The sequence below is a fragment of the Rhinoderma darwinii genome, chromosome 6, assembly GCF_050947455.1.
Source record: "Rhinoderma darwinii isolate aRhiDar2 chromosome 6, aRhiDar2.hap1, whole genome shotgun sequence".
Classification (NCBI taxonomy): Eukaryota; Metazoa; Chordata; class Amphibia; order Anura; family Rhinodermatidae; genus Rhinoderma; species Rhinoderma darwinii.
In genome coordinates this window covers 112313809-112328726 of record NC_134692.1, presented here as the reverse complement: position 1 = coordinate 112328726, position 14918 = coordinate 112313809, and positions in this window count along the sequence as shown.

The following is a 14918-nucleotide window of genomic DNA, read 5'->3' as shown; positions in this document are numbered from 1 at the left end:
GAAGTTGGAAATGATAGCTGTCAGCCAAAAGTTTTTCTTTTAGTATGGACGGAGGCCAAAACAAGACCCTAATTTTTACCGAATGTCCATAAAGGATGTTTGGCAACCCTGATCCAGAGTCTTCAACCTTTATCTCATCTGGGTGCACTTGTCACTTGTAGGGGGATTTCTAAACATATTTGGACCCAGGGACACTCAGATATTTAGACAACCCCTGTGATCAGATCCCTGTACTTTATGTAAGCAACAAAGGTGCCTCACCTGCTGCTGTATACTGTGTGCAGTACTGACCAGACTGTTAAACTGTCAGAAACCAGGCTGCCAGTACGTGCAGCAAATCCCTACATTTCAGGGCTTACACAAACACCGAAATACAGGAATGGGTTGTGTAAACTTGTGCCTCTCCACGTCTATTTAGCAAATCCACTCCCTAGGTTTTTATTTATTTATTTATTTATTTATTTATTTATTTATGTGTGTATATACACACACACATATATATATATATATATATATATATATATATATATGTGTGTGTATATATGTAAAGTACTGTGCAAAGGCTTTTGACAGTTGTTGAAAAATGCTTCTTACACTTGGCGCTCGTTTGCTCCTTTCACAAGGAGCTATGTATGGGGACGAGCGCTCGTTACCACTATCGCTCGTCGCCAAACAATTTTTCATGTCGGCAGCATGTCTCCCTGTTTACACAGGGAGATGTGCTGCCGACAATGATAATATTTTCAGCTGCATAAACGATACAATCAGTTCATTGGCTAATCGTTGCCCTGTTTACACATGGAAATGATCGGAAACTAGCGTTCTGTGAACGCTTGACTGCCCGATAATTGGCCAGTGTAAAAGGGCCTTAAGAATGCTTTAAAGAATAGAAGTCTTAATAGTTTTGGTTTCTTTATCAATTAACAAAATGCAAAGTGAATGAACAGAAGAGAAATCTAAATCAAATCAATATTTTGTGTGACCACCCTTTGCCTTTGAAAAAGCATCAATTGTTCTAGGAACACTTGCACACAGTTTTTGAAGGAACTCGGCAGGGAGGTTGTTCCAAACATCTTGGAGAACTAACCACAGATCTTCTGTGGATGTGCGCTTCCTCAAATACTTCTGTCTCTTCATGTAATCCCAGAGAGACTCGATGATGTTGAGCTCAGGGCTCTTTGGGCGCCATATCATCACTTCCAGGGCTCCTTGTCCTTCTTTACACTGAAGATAGTTCTTAATGATATTTACTGTATGTTTGGGGTCGTTGTCCTACTGCAGAATAAATTTGTATCCAAATAGACGCCTCCCTGATGGTATTGCATGATGGATATGTATTTGTCGGTATTTCTCAGCATTGAGGACACCATTAATCCTGACGAAATTCCCCAACTCTATTACAAGCCCCGAAATGCAGCCCCAAACTTGCAAGGAACCACCACCATGCCTCACTGTTGTCTGCACACACTCATTATTGTACTGCTCTCCAGATCTTCGGCGAACAAACTGCCTTCTGTTATAGCCATATATTTCATATTTTGACTCATCGGTCCAGAACACCTGCTGCTATTTTTCTGCACCCCAGTTCCCATGTTTTTGTGCATAGTTGAGCCGCTTGGCCTTGTGTCCACGTCGAAGGTATGGCTTTTTGGCTGCAATTCTTCGATGAAGACCACTTCTGGCGAAACTTCTCCAAACAATAGATGGGTATACCTGGGTCCCACTGGTTTCTGCCAGTTCTGAGCTGATGGCACTGCTGGACATCTTCCGATTTAGAAGCGAAGTAAGCATGACGTATCTGTGATCTGCTGCAGTTTACTTGGCCGACCACTGCCTCTACAGTCCTCAATGTGGCCGTTTCTTTGTGCTTCTTCAAAAGAGCTTGAACAGCACATCTTGAAACCCCAGTCTGCTTTGAAATCTTTGCCTGGGAGAGAGCTCGCTGATGCAGTGTGTTTCAACCTTCATATGAAAAGGATGATCATTATCACCTATTTGGTATAATTGGCTAATAATACACCTGACTATAATGACTGTGCAAGTGTACCTAGGAGAATTGATGCTGTTTTGAAGGCAAAGGGTGGTCACACCAAATATTGATTTGACTTAGATTTCTCTTCTGTTCATTCACTTTGTATTTTGTTAATTGATAAAGAAACAAAAACTATTAAGACTTCTATTCTTTAAAGCATTCTTAAGGCCCTTTTACACTGGCCAATTATCGGGCAGTCAAGCGTTCACAGAACGCTAGTTTCCGATCATTTCCATGTGTAAACAGGGCAACGATTAGCATTAGCATTTTTCCACACCTGCCTAAAACTTTTGCACCGTACTGTTTATAATTTCATGAAAGAATCTTAGTTAATCACATCACTAAAAAATGTTGACCAGGGAAATGACAAATGATTAAAATGTAGTTAATTCTGACAATGTATTTGCGTTCAACTATCACTGTGCTTATTATGCATTGCTCACAGTTTGTATTGTAATTATCAGGACAGACAATGGATATGGTGAAACCTGATTTCTGACTCATTCATGAATCATATTAACGTGTATCCGTCCTGGAGTAGTATGGTCACTGAACAAAGATGTCTATACTTCAAAGTCATTTTACCCCAAGGTGTAATTGTCTGATAACATTAAAACTGTGTCTAGTACATTGTAAACAAGGATATGTTGCCTGCCTTGCAAATTACTTTGCAACTTTCTACAAATTTCTTTGTAATACAGGATCAGGAAATAAGCAACAGCAAACTAGTCCTGTAAAAGTGATTCCAATTATCTGTTGTTTTCTTGGTCCCAATAATCACTTTGTGCCAGGAAACTAATATTGTGTAAGAGACGAAAACCTTGTAAAATGATCACTCTAAGAATCTCAAAGCAGTTACTCATATCACTAGTCATTTTCTTTGTAACAACTTTCATTTGGACTTTCAATGCAGTAAAGTTAATTAGGCTAAATTATGGAGTCATTGGGGGGAATTTATAAAGCCCTCTAGGCCAGTATTCTGCAATTTGCGCAAAAACATATTTCTGTGTAAAACTTTGCAACTTCTCTTTTTATGCAGTCTACACCACTTGTCAAAAAAGTGGATGGGGCTTAGTGGGAGAAGGGCCTAATAAAATTACTATAATTTAGGCCAGAAAACTGGCGTAAATTCTAGCACAAATCTACTCCAGCTTATAGAGGAGTAGATTAAATTTCCTGCGTACAGGTGGCCAGAATTGTCCCATTGGATTTATGTATAAATATAACCAGACAGACTTGGGGAGGGGACCAGGAGAAGCATCTGACGTACAGACGCTACCACGCCCACCACCAAAAGCACCACCGCTACATCACTCTGCACGCTGTATGTGGCCGTGCAGTGAGAGTGCCATGCTACAGACCCTGCGTTGAGCCTGAAACCTGTAGTCTGCCACCCATGCCGCTTATGCCGTTCACGCCGCTTTGCTGTTTGGTCTGATCGCTGCACTCTACTCCTGGCACTACCCCCATTTGTGGGTGAGTATTGGGAACATGAGGCGACCTGGTTCACCTCATACACCAACCCCATGTCGGCAGCCAACCCCATGCCGGCTTCAAGCTGCACCATCTGAGGTTTCTTGTACGTGGGTCCTATGTTGCCTACAGGACAAGTTTACTTTGATGTGCTGTCCTGTGATGTAGTGTAACCACAGGAGGGTGGTCTGCTAATCAGTGCCTTAGTGCCTGCTTATTGAGGGGGCTCTATGAGGGGCACTATCTACAGGGGGCTCTATGAGGGGCACTATCTACAGGGGGCACTGTGTGGTGCATTATTTCACAGTGTTTCACACACTTTTATTCAGGAGCACAGTGTATGTTGCTATTATATTCAGGGGCACAGTGTGTAGCACTTTTATATTCGGGGACACAGTGTATGATACTATTATATTTAGTGGCATAGAGTGTGGCACCATTAGAATTTTCTCTTCGTTTATAGGTGCAGAAATGTTGAAAAAGTGAGCTTCCGAAGACATCTGAGCTGCAAATTGACCCATTTCTGCAGAAATGGGTCATGGCCAGTAGGCATTATAGAGTTCTGGACCAGATGGAAAAGTAAAGAGAAAAAGAACAAATCTGAGAAGTCGTCACCGGTGAGGCATTAAATATAAATGTTTATTCTCCGTGTGACTGCTCAGTACTCTAGTCACTGTATGATCTGCAGCGAGATTATGTGTGTATCGTTCTTTTTTGTGAAACCGCAACTCCCAGCATATCCTTACTATCGTTCTGGCTATACTGGGAGCTGTAGTTTTATTCCGTACAAACTTATATGGCAGGGGTTAAACTAAATTAGCAAATTATCTCTGTACTGAGCTGTATTTGTACTAGTGCTCTATATATGTACTGAGCTTGGTTCTGGAGTTATATTCATCATAACAACCAAGCTCAATACATATATACAGCACCAAAGAGAAGCTTAGAACATATATACAACTCCAGAACCAAGCTCAATACATATATACAGCACCAAAGAGAAGCTCAGAACAAATATACAGCACCAGAACAAAGCTCAGTACATAAATACAGCACCACAACAAAGCTTAGTACATAAATACAGCACCAGAACAAAGCTTAGTACATATATACAACATCAGAGCAAAGCTCAGTACATATATATATATATATAGCATCAGAACCAAGCTCATACACATATACAACACCAGAACCAAACTCAGTACATATATACAGCAACAGAACCAAGCTCATACAAATATACAACACCAGAACCAAGCATAGTACATCAATACAACATCAGAGCCAAGCTCAGTACATATATACAGCATCAGAACCAAGCTCATACACATATACAACACCAGAACAAAGCTTAGTACATATATACAACATCAGAGCCAAGCTCGATACATATATACAGCATCAGAACCAAGCTCATACACATATACAACACCAGAACCAAGCTTAGTACATATATACAACATCAGAGCCAAGCTCAGTACATATATACAACATCAGAACCAAACTCAGTACATATATACAGCAACAGAACCAAGCTCATACACATATACAACACCAGAACCAAACTCAGTACAGATATACAGCAACAGAACCAAACTCATACACATATACAACACCAGAACCAAACTCAGTACATATATACAACTCCAGAACCAAGCTCAGTACTTAAATACAGCACCAGAACAAAGCTCGGTACTTAAATACAGCATCAGAACCAAGCTCAGTACATATATATCAGAACAACCAAGCTCAAAACTATATAATTCAATCCAAAAAGTGAAACTCATATATTATATAGATTCATTACACACAGAGTCATATATTTCCAGCATTCTTTTCTTTTAATGTTGATGATTATGGGAACAGTTAATGAAATCCAAAATTTAGTGTCTCAGAAAATTGGAATATTATATAAGCCCAATTTCAAAAATTATTTTTAATACCGAAATGTCGTCCTATTGAAAAGTATGTCCAGTATATGCCCTCAATACTTGGTTGGGGCTCTGACTCTGCATGCATTACTGCATCAATGGCATGGCATGAAAACGATCAACCTGTGACACTGCTGAGGTGTTATCAATGTGGCGTCGCATGGGGCGATCATCCTGTGGCACTGCTGAGGTGTTATCAATGTGGCGTGGCATGGAGGCAATCAATCTGTGGCACTGCTGAGCAGTTATGGAAGCCCAGGTTGCTTCATCACTGACTGTGGAAACTTCAGAAAGTAAATTTTGCATTTCATTTGGAAATCTCAGTCCCAGAGTCTGGAGAAAGAGTGGAGAGGCATCAATCCAAGTGTCTTGTGGTCCAGTGTGAAGTTTCCACAGTCAGTGATGGTTTGGAGAGCCACGTCATCTGCTGGTGTTGGTTCACTGTGTTATATCAAGTCCAGAGTCAGCGCAGCGTCTAGCAGGACATTTCCCAGCACTTCATGCTTCCCTCTGCTGACAAGCTTTATGGCGATGCTGACTTAATTTTCCAGCAGGACTCGGCACCTGCGCACCCTGCCAAAAGTACCAATACCTGGTTTATTAACCACAGTATCAATGTGCTTGATTGGCCAGCAAACTCGCCTGACCTAAACCCCATAGAGAATCTATAGGGTATTGTCAAGAGGAAGATGAGAGACACCAGACCCAACAATGCAGACGAGCTAAAGGCCGCTATCAAAGCCACCTAGGTTTCCATAACACCTCAGCAGTGCCACAGGCTGATTGCCCCATGCCACGCCGCATTGATAACACCTCAGCAGTTCCATAGGCTGATCACCTCCATACCACGCCGCATTGATGCAGTAATTCATGCAAAAGGAGCTCTGACCAAGTATTCAGGGCAGATACTGGACATACTTTTTAGTAGGACAACCGCAAAACACTGTGAACCCCCCGCGGTGCGTATGTTTTCGTCCTAAAAACTGGGAACCTGTTGTTAAAAATTTGGGTGGGGGGATGGTTTAGCTAGGGACCTGCTGACAGGAAAGAGCTTCACAACTCCCTTCAGTCTTGGATCGCTCTAGGGGGAGATTATGTTGAGTGAGTGGGTTTTTTTTTCTTTCTTCTCTCCGCTCCTCCTGTCTTCATCCTGCGTATTATGTTGTGTCCATTTTTGTTTTCAGGTATCTTTATCCTGTCATATAAATATTGGTTAATGTTAAAATTCTATCATGGAATTTGAGGGGACAAACTTAAATGTCTGGCAATTCTCAATTGAATTAAAAATTACTTACCAGAAATAATATGTTTACAAGAGACTCATCTGACTTGACACTGCTGTGGTTCTGAAGCGGAGATAGGTTGGTCAGTCTTTTCATTCCTTCTGCACTAGTTATTCACGGGGGGGGGGGGGGTTCGCTTTTTGATACATAAAGCCACTAATATGGAGGTTTTGAGGGTATACTGTGATAGTGAAGGACGTTTTATATTTTTAAACATCAGCTATGAAGGGACACAATGTGTGATTGCGTCAATCTATATCCCACCCCCTTACTCATCAGAAATATTGTATAAGTTAGATAATTTTGTAATAGAAGTTGGCACTTTGTTAACACGAAATCCTGACGGACGGAAATATTCCTGTTTTTCCAAGACCTATAATGCATCCTCAAGCATAGATATGTGTATGGGTAGTACATAACCTGGCTAGGAAAATACTTAAGATTGATTATGAGGTAAGAGGGTTGTCAGACCATGTTCCCCTGGCTGTTACATGTAGAATCCCCAATGTGCTAGATTTAAGGTACATCCATTCTGGTTATCCCTATTAGAATGCCATGATAAGGTAAAGGAGGAAATAGAGATATTTTTTCATATTAATGATAAGACAGCACATACTTTTGTTATTTGGGATATTATTTGGGATACTTTAATGCCTATCTCAGGGGATCATATTTAAGGAAATTAAGATTTATAAAAAGAATGGTAACATAGTTATGAAAGAAATGGAGGAAAAAGTTAAGACCATGGAAAAAAATTATGTAGAAGTGCCTACGGAGATCAGTCTGGAGAATTGGCAAAGTGCAGTTAAAAATTACGAAAATCTTCAACTGAAAATGGCACTGAAGTTGAGGGTAGTACTCCGGGTAAGGTGCTAGCAGTGATTATTAAAAACCAAGCATCTAAAAATACAGTTTCTGTTATTACATCTGAAGATGCGAGAATAGTAACAGAATCAAATGAGATAACTTCGTGTCCTTTTATAAGGACCTGTATCAGACCAAGTTGATAGATCCATTACAGGAGACTAGGGCTTTTTTCGGAAAAATTGCACTGCCTAGACTCTCGGAGGAACAGAGAGCAAGTTTGGATGCTCCGTTGTCATTGGAGGAAGTAGAGAGGGCCTTGGCTGCATCCGCAAGAGGGAAGACACCGGGGTTGGTTGGGTTACCGTTTGAGATGTATCAGTGTGTAATGTCTATGGCCGAGGGCCATCGTTCAGACTTACCCTCTGACGGCCCCGGCCATGGACATTTGTGTTCTCGGCGGCATCTCCCTCCAGGGAGACGCCGCCACTCCATTCCGGGTCCTGGGGCTGTTTGCCGTAAGGCGCGCGCCCCCGAACGTTCACAACCTTAAAGGGCCAGTACATTTCCAGCTGTCATTAATCAGCATTAGCCCAGAATGCTGCTGGACTATAAAAGGGGCTCTGCCCACTTGATCCTTGCCTGAGCGTTGTTGTTTACCTAAACTTTGTCTTGCAAATGGTCTCCCAGTGTTTTCAAGTTCCCAGTGTTACCCGTTCCTGCTGCCTGTACCCTGTATCCCGAGCTACCGTGCCTCTGTGCATCTACTGTGAAAGTCAAGTCGTGTCTTCCGCTGCATCTACTGTGAAAGTCAAGTTGTGTCTTCCGCTGCATCCACAGTGAGAGTCAAGTTGTGTCTCCGCTACTGTCTACATTGCCTCAGGTAGCCTTTCTGGACTATAGACATTGTTTTGTACCTAGTTGGCCAGCTGCTATCCTGATACGCAGTATGGCCCAGTGGGTCTACACCCTGTGCCGTGACAGTACGCTCAGGCCATGGACCCCGCTGGTCAATTCAAAGTCATGTCACCCTCCCAAGCCATGCAGGCGGACCTGCAGGATCTGCGAGCATGACAGGATCAACTTCTTGTGGCAGTAGACTCAATGGCATAGCAGCTAGGGGCGCTAGCTACTTCCTTCTCCGCTCCTATTCAAGCTCCTCCGATCGACCCTCCTGCTACATCTCCTGGCAGCTCCAGTTCAGATCCTCGGTTCTCGCTGCCATTGCCACAATGGTTCCATGGAGATGCAAGTAGGTGCAGGGGGTTTCTGAACCAATGCCATATCCACTTCACTCTGCATGCCCGAGCATTTCCTTCGGACGGAGGCAGGATTGCCTTCATTATGTCTCTACTTGCCGGCAAGGCCCTGGCGTGGGCAAATCCAATCTGGGAACGACAGGGACCCGAGACTTCTAGGGGTTCGTGCCGTTATTCCATACCGTATTCAAGGAGCCTGGATGAGTCTTGTCGGCAGCCACTGCTATCTTTAACCTTTGCCAGGAGGACGCCTTCGTGGGCGAATACAGCATCCAGTTCTGGACCTTGGCAGGAGAACTATCCTAGAACAATGATACCTTAGTAGCATTCTTCTAGTATCGCTTATCGCCCGAGATCAAGGACGAACTAGCTGCTCGAGATCTACCAGCTGCCTTGGACGACCTGATTCTACTGGCTACTCGAGTGGAAATAAGGCTCAGAGAGAGATCTCAAGAGATTCGACAGGAAAGACGGCTTCACCCGAGGGTCCGATGCAGGTGGATCGGCTTAAACTGTCCGTTCAAGAGAAACAGCGCAGACGCACCTCTGGACTCTGTTTATATTGCGGCTTCGCTGGCCATGTCGTGCGTCTGTGTCCCCAGAAGCAAAAAAAACCCACCGCTTAGGATTGGTTGGAGAGACAACCCTGGGCGATACTGCATTTAATAGAGAACTCTCCTCCAAACTGTTCATTCCTGTGACCATCGTAGCTGGCGAGAGGCCCCATCCAGTCTCTACCTACCTGGACTCTGGCTCTGCAGCCAATTTCATATGCCAAGACCTTCTTCAGTTGCCCACTGTTCTGCTGGAAAGGCCGTTGATCATTGCCTCTGTAGATGGACTGCCTTTGCCTGACCCAGTTTTGTCTGTGACCAAGCCGTTAAGACTCCAAGTGGGAGTTCTTCACTCGGAACTCATTTCCCTGTTTGCCCTGCCCAAGGCCGTCAATCCTGTGCTGCTAGGTTTGCCTTGGCTCAGTCTACACACCCCAGTCCTGGATTGGAACTCTGGAGAGGTTCTCCAGTGGGGTCCCAAGTGTCTCGACAGCTGTCTAGTGCATGTCCATTTGTCTCAGTCTCCTCCGCATCAGTCATTGGCAGGGTTGCCTCCTTGTTACTCTCTGTTCTCGGATATCTTCGACAAGAAGAAAGCAGAGACATTGCCACCACATCGAGCGTATAATTGCCCTATAGACTTGGTTCCTGATTCGTCCCCTAATCGCGGTAGAGTATAACCTCTCTCCTTGCCTGAGACCCAGTCTATGTCAGCTTACATTAAGGAGAATCTGGAGATACGTAAGTCCTCATCGCCGACTGGAGTCGGGTTTTTCTTTGTCAAGAAGAAAGATGGATCCCTCCGACCCTGCATTTGATACGCTTGAATGGTCATATTCATGGGAGGCGTTGGAAGGTATGGGTTTTGATACTATTTTTATTAATTAAATTAAATTGCTGTACTCCTAACCAAGGGCCGGATTGGAAATCAATGGGAAAGTGTTGGAGGCCTTCCCGACTGGTAGGGGAACAAGGCAAGGGTGTCCTCTGTCTCCGCTATTATTCGCTTTAGGAGTTAAAGGAGATACAGAAATTGTGGGATTTAAATTTCAAGGGAGGAAAATGTGGCTCTTTATGCGGATGATATTTTACTTTTCTTGGGATCCCACCTGTCGATCGGGAGGGTACTCAATACATTAAAATTATTTGGGGGAGTCTCGGGGCTGAAAATTAACTGGAGGAAATCGATGATGCTGGCTTTCGATCCGGGGTTTACACCCCCTTATAATGGGATACAGATAGTTCAGGGAAAAGACGCTTTTAAGTATCTCGGCATAAATATTACGAGGGACTTGCTTGGTTATAGCAGATACAATATTAATTCACTTAAACATAAAATGAGAGCCAATATAAAATTCTGGTCCAAACTGGGATTGAATATAGTGGGGGAGTATCCCTTATTAAAATGGTATTGATTCCCTCTATTTTCTATGTATAATGTCCGTGGCTGTGGGCTGTCAGCTTCAACCTCACACTGACAGCCGCAGCCACGAGTCGGCAAGCGCTGGCCCCAGCCTCCTCCTCAGGAGACGCCAGCGCTCGCGTCCACTCACCTCAGCCGGATCCCGTATGGTGTGCGCGCACGCTCGTGCCCGCTCTTAAAGGGAGAGCGCGTGCAGCGCGTGCACCGGACCTCGTTGATGAACTTTGACCTGTGAGTACCCTGGACTATAAGAGGGGTCCAGCCCCCTAGTTCTATGCATGAGCGTTGTTGTGTTCCCTAGTTTGTTTATGGGATGGCCTCCTAGTGTGTTTCCTGTTCCAGTCCCTGTCCGTGTACCTATAAATTTTTCCAGTTCCTGTTTCTAGAAATCCATACATTACTGGTCTAGCACTGAGCTGTGCCAAAGTCGTGCTGCGCTACATCCATGTCTGACCTGCTTCACCTCGCCTGACGTCCGCCTGCTACCTAGTCCCAGCCGAGCCTGCCCTGCTGCTGTCTGACCTGCCACAGGTACCTATAGAACTATAGACATTCACCTGCTCCCTGTTGGCCAGCTGCCTTACCACCAAGGCGGGTATGGCCCATTGGGTCCACAGACCCTTCGTGACAGTATGTTATGACTAACTGTCCAATTTGGCTGCCTAACCAAATATTTAGAACCATAGAAAGTTTATTTAGGAACTTAGTTTGGAGAGGAAGGCAACTAAGATAAAATTGAGCCACCTACAGAGGCCAGTGGATTCGGGGGATGGCTAATCCTGTAGTTAAATTATTTTATATTGCAGCCCAAGTAAAAATGGTTTATATAGAGCTTACAGGAAGGAAGCTTCCTTTCTTGAAGAGGTATGGTGCTATTGAGTTATTGGAAACAGGAATAGTGGCGGACTTAGTGCAGGCTGAGTTCCCAACAGAGGTAATGGCTCAAAATGTGTGGAAAGCTCTAAAAGACTAATTCCCCAATATGGGGAAATAAAATATTGGGTAATGAGTATTTTGAATTACATTATTCATTTTGGGTAAATAAAGGTATTTATAATTGATCACAACTGTATAGGGGAAATAATATTTGTACATATCAAGAATTGAGTATGGATTATGGGCTGTCTCCAAAGAGTTTTTTCCAATATTTGCAGATTAGAGCAGCTCTCGGGCGGAGTAATTGTACGATCTTAATGCGGAATTTGCCTGAAGTTGACTTTATTGCCAGGCAAACTAAGATGAAAGGGTTAATATCTAGAATATATGCAATGATGATCAAAGAAAGTAGGCAAGAATTGCCAGTAGAAGTAAGAGCCAGGGAGAAAAGGGATGTGGGTGATCTGCCCTTGGATCAATGGATCAGAATAACAAAAGCCACCCCAAAGAGTCCAGCGAATAGAGTGACTCAACTGTACATATTGTATAGAGCTTATTACTCCCCTTATAGGGTGGCAAAATGTGAACAAAATGGGAACCCTGAATGCCCAAAAGTAAAGTAGCTATAGGGAGTCTTTTCCATACGCTATGGGAATGTGAGAACATTAAACGATATTAGAGAATGGTGTTGGATTGGATTAAAATAATTTATGAAGAAATTGTTCAAGAAAATGCTGTGGTGTGCATACTAGGGGACCTAGAGGGACTACATTTAAAGGGATCTAAGAGACAGGCTATTATAAAGTTTCTGCACTTCTCCAGGAAATTAATAATGTCAAAATGGACAGGAGATTAAGCTCCTAATATTGTAGAATGGGAAAGATATGTTAATTTGGCTTCACAATTTGAGTATATACACTGGTGTAAAATTTAAAAAACACATATATTTTATGAAATTTGGCATCCATGGACCTTGGCCCGCGATGAATGTGTTATAGTGGGAGAGTAGAGGAGGGAGCAGGAGAGATTTTTTATTTTTGTTTTTCAATGATTTTGTAAGGGAGTGCCAGTGGCTTGGAATCTTGCAACTCTGATTCATTTAGATCGGCTGAGATTGAGATAATAGAGAATGGATTGTTGTATTTCTTTCCATAAATTATCCAGAAGGGAGATTCATTTAAGTTATTTGAAGACTAAAAGTCTAAGATTATAGGGGTGTGAGTGCGTATATATAAATATTATATATATATATATATATATATATATATATATATATATATATATATATATATATATATATATACAGTGAAGGAAATAAGTATTTGATCCCTTGCTGATTTTGTAAGTTTGCCCACTGTCAAAGACATGAACAGTCTAGAATTTTTAGGCTAGGTTAATTTTACCAGTGAGAGATAGATTATATATATAAAAAAAAAAAAAAAGAAAATCACATAGTCAAAATTATATATATTTATTTGCATTGTGCACAGAGAAATAAGTATTTGATCCCTTTGGCAAACAAGACTTAATACTTGGTGGCAAAACCCTTGTTGGCAAGCACAGCAGTCAGACGTTTTTTGTAGTTGATGATGAGGTTTGCACACATGTTAGATGGAATTTTGGCCCACTCCTCTTTGCAGATCATCTGTAAATCATTAAGATTTCGAGGCTGTCGCTTGGCAACTCGGATCTTCAGCTCCCTCCATAAGTTTTCGATGGGATTAAGGTCTGGAGACTGGCTAGGCCACTCCATGACCATAATGTCCTTCTTTTTGAGCCACTCCTTTGTTGCCTTGGCTGTATGTTTCGGGTCATTGTCGTGCTGGAAGACCCAGCCACGAGCCATTTTTAATGTCCTGGTGGAGGGAAGGAGGTTGTTACTCAGGATTTGGCGGTACATGGCTCCATCCATTCTCCGATTGATGCGGTGAAGTAGTCCTGTGCCCTTAGCAGAGAAACACCCCCAACACATAATGTTTCCACCTCCATGCTTGACAGTGGGGACGGTGTTCTTTGGGTCATAGGCAGCATTTCTCTTCCCTCAAACACGGCGAGTTGAGTTAATGCCAAAGAGCTCAATTTTATCCGACCACAGCACCTCCTCCCAATCACTCTCAGAATCATCCAGATGTTCATTTGCAAACTTCAGACAGGCCTGTACATGTGCCTTCTTGAGCAGGGGGACCTTGCGGGCACTGCAGGATTTTAATCCATTACGGCGTAATGTGTTACCAATGGTTTTCTTGGTGACTGTGGTCTCAGCTGCCTTGAGATCATTAGCAAGTTCCCCCCGTGTAGTTTTCGGCTGAGCTCTCACCTTCCTCAGGATCAAGGATACCCCACGAGGTGAGATTTTGCATGGAGCCCCAGATCGATGTCGATTGACAGTCATTTTGTATGTCTTCCATTTTCTTACTATTGCACCAACAGTTGTCTCCTTCTCACCCAGCGTCTTACTTATGGTTTTGTAGCCAATTCCAGCCTTGTGCAGGTCTATGATCTTGTCCCTGACATCCTTAGAAAACTCTTTGGTCTTGCCCATGTTGTAGAGGTTAGAGTCAGACTGATTAATTGAGTCTGTGGACAGGAGTCTTTTATACAGGTGACCATTTAAGACAGCTGTCTTTAATGCAGGCACCAAGTTGATTTGGAGCGTGTAACTGGTCTGGAGGAGGCTGAACTCTTAATGGTTGGTAGGGGATCAAACACTTATTTCTCTGTGCACAATGCAAATAAATATATATAATTTTGACTATGTGATTTTCTGTTTTTGTTTTTTTATTTAATCTATCTCTCACTGGTAAAATTAACCTAGCCTAAAAATTCTAGACTGTTCATGACTTTGACAGTGGGCAAACTTACAAAATCAGCAAGGGATCAAATACTTATTTCCTTCACTGTATATATATATATATATATTCTAGTCCTCAATGAATTAGAATATCATCAAAAAGTTTAATTTATTTCAGTAATTCATTATAAAAAGAGAAACTCATATATTATATAGATTCATTACACACAGAATGATCTATTTCCAGCATTTTCTTCTTCTAATGTTGATGATTATGGTTAACAGTTAATGAAAATCCCAAATTTTGTTTCTCAGAAAATTAGAATATTATATAACATTCAAAAATGATTTTTAATACCGAAATGTTGGCCTACTGAAAAGCATGTCTAGTATATGTACTCAATACTTGGTCGGGGCTCCTTTTCCATTAATTACTGCATCAATGCGGCGTGGCATGGAGGCAATCAGCCTGTGGCACTGCTGAGGTGTTAT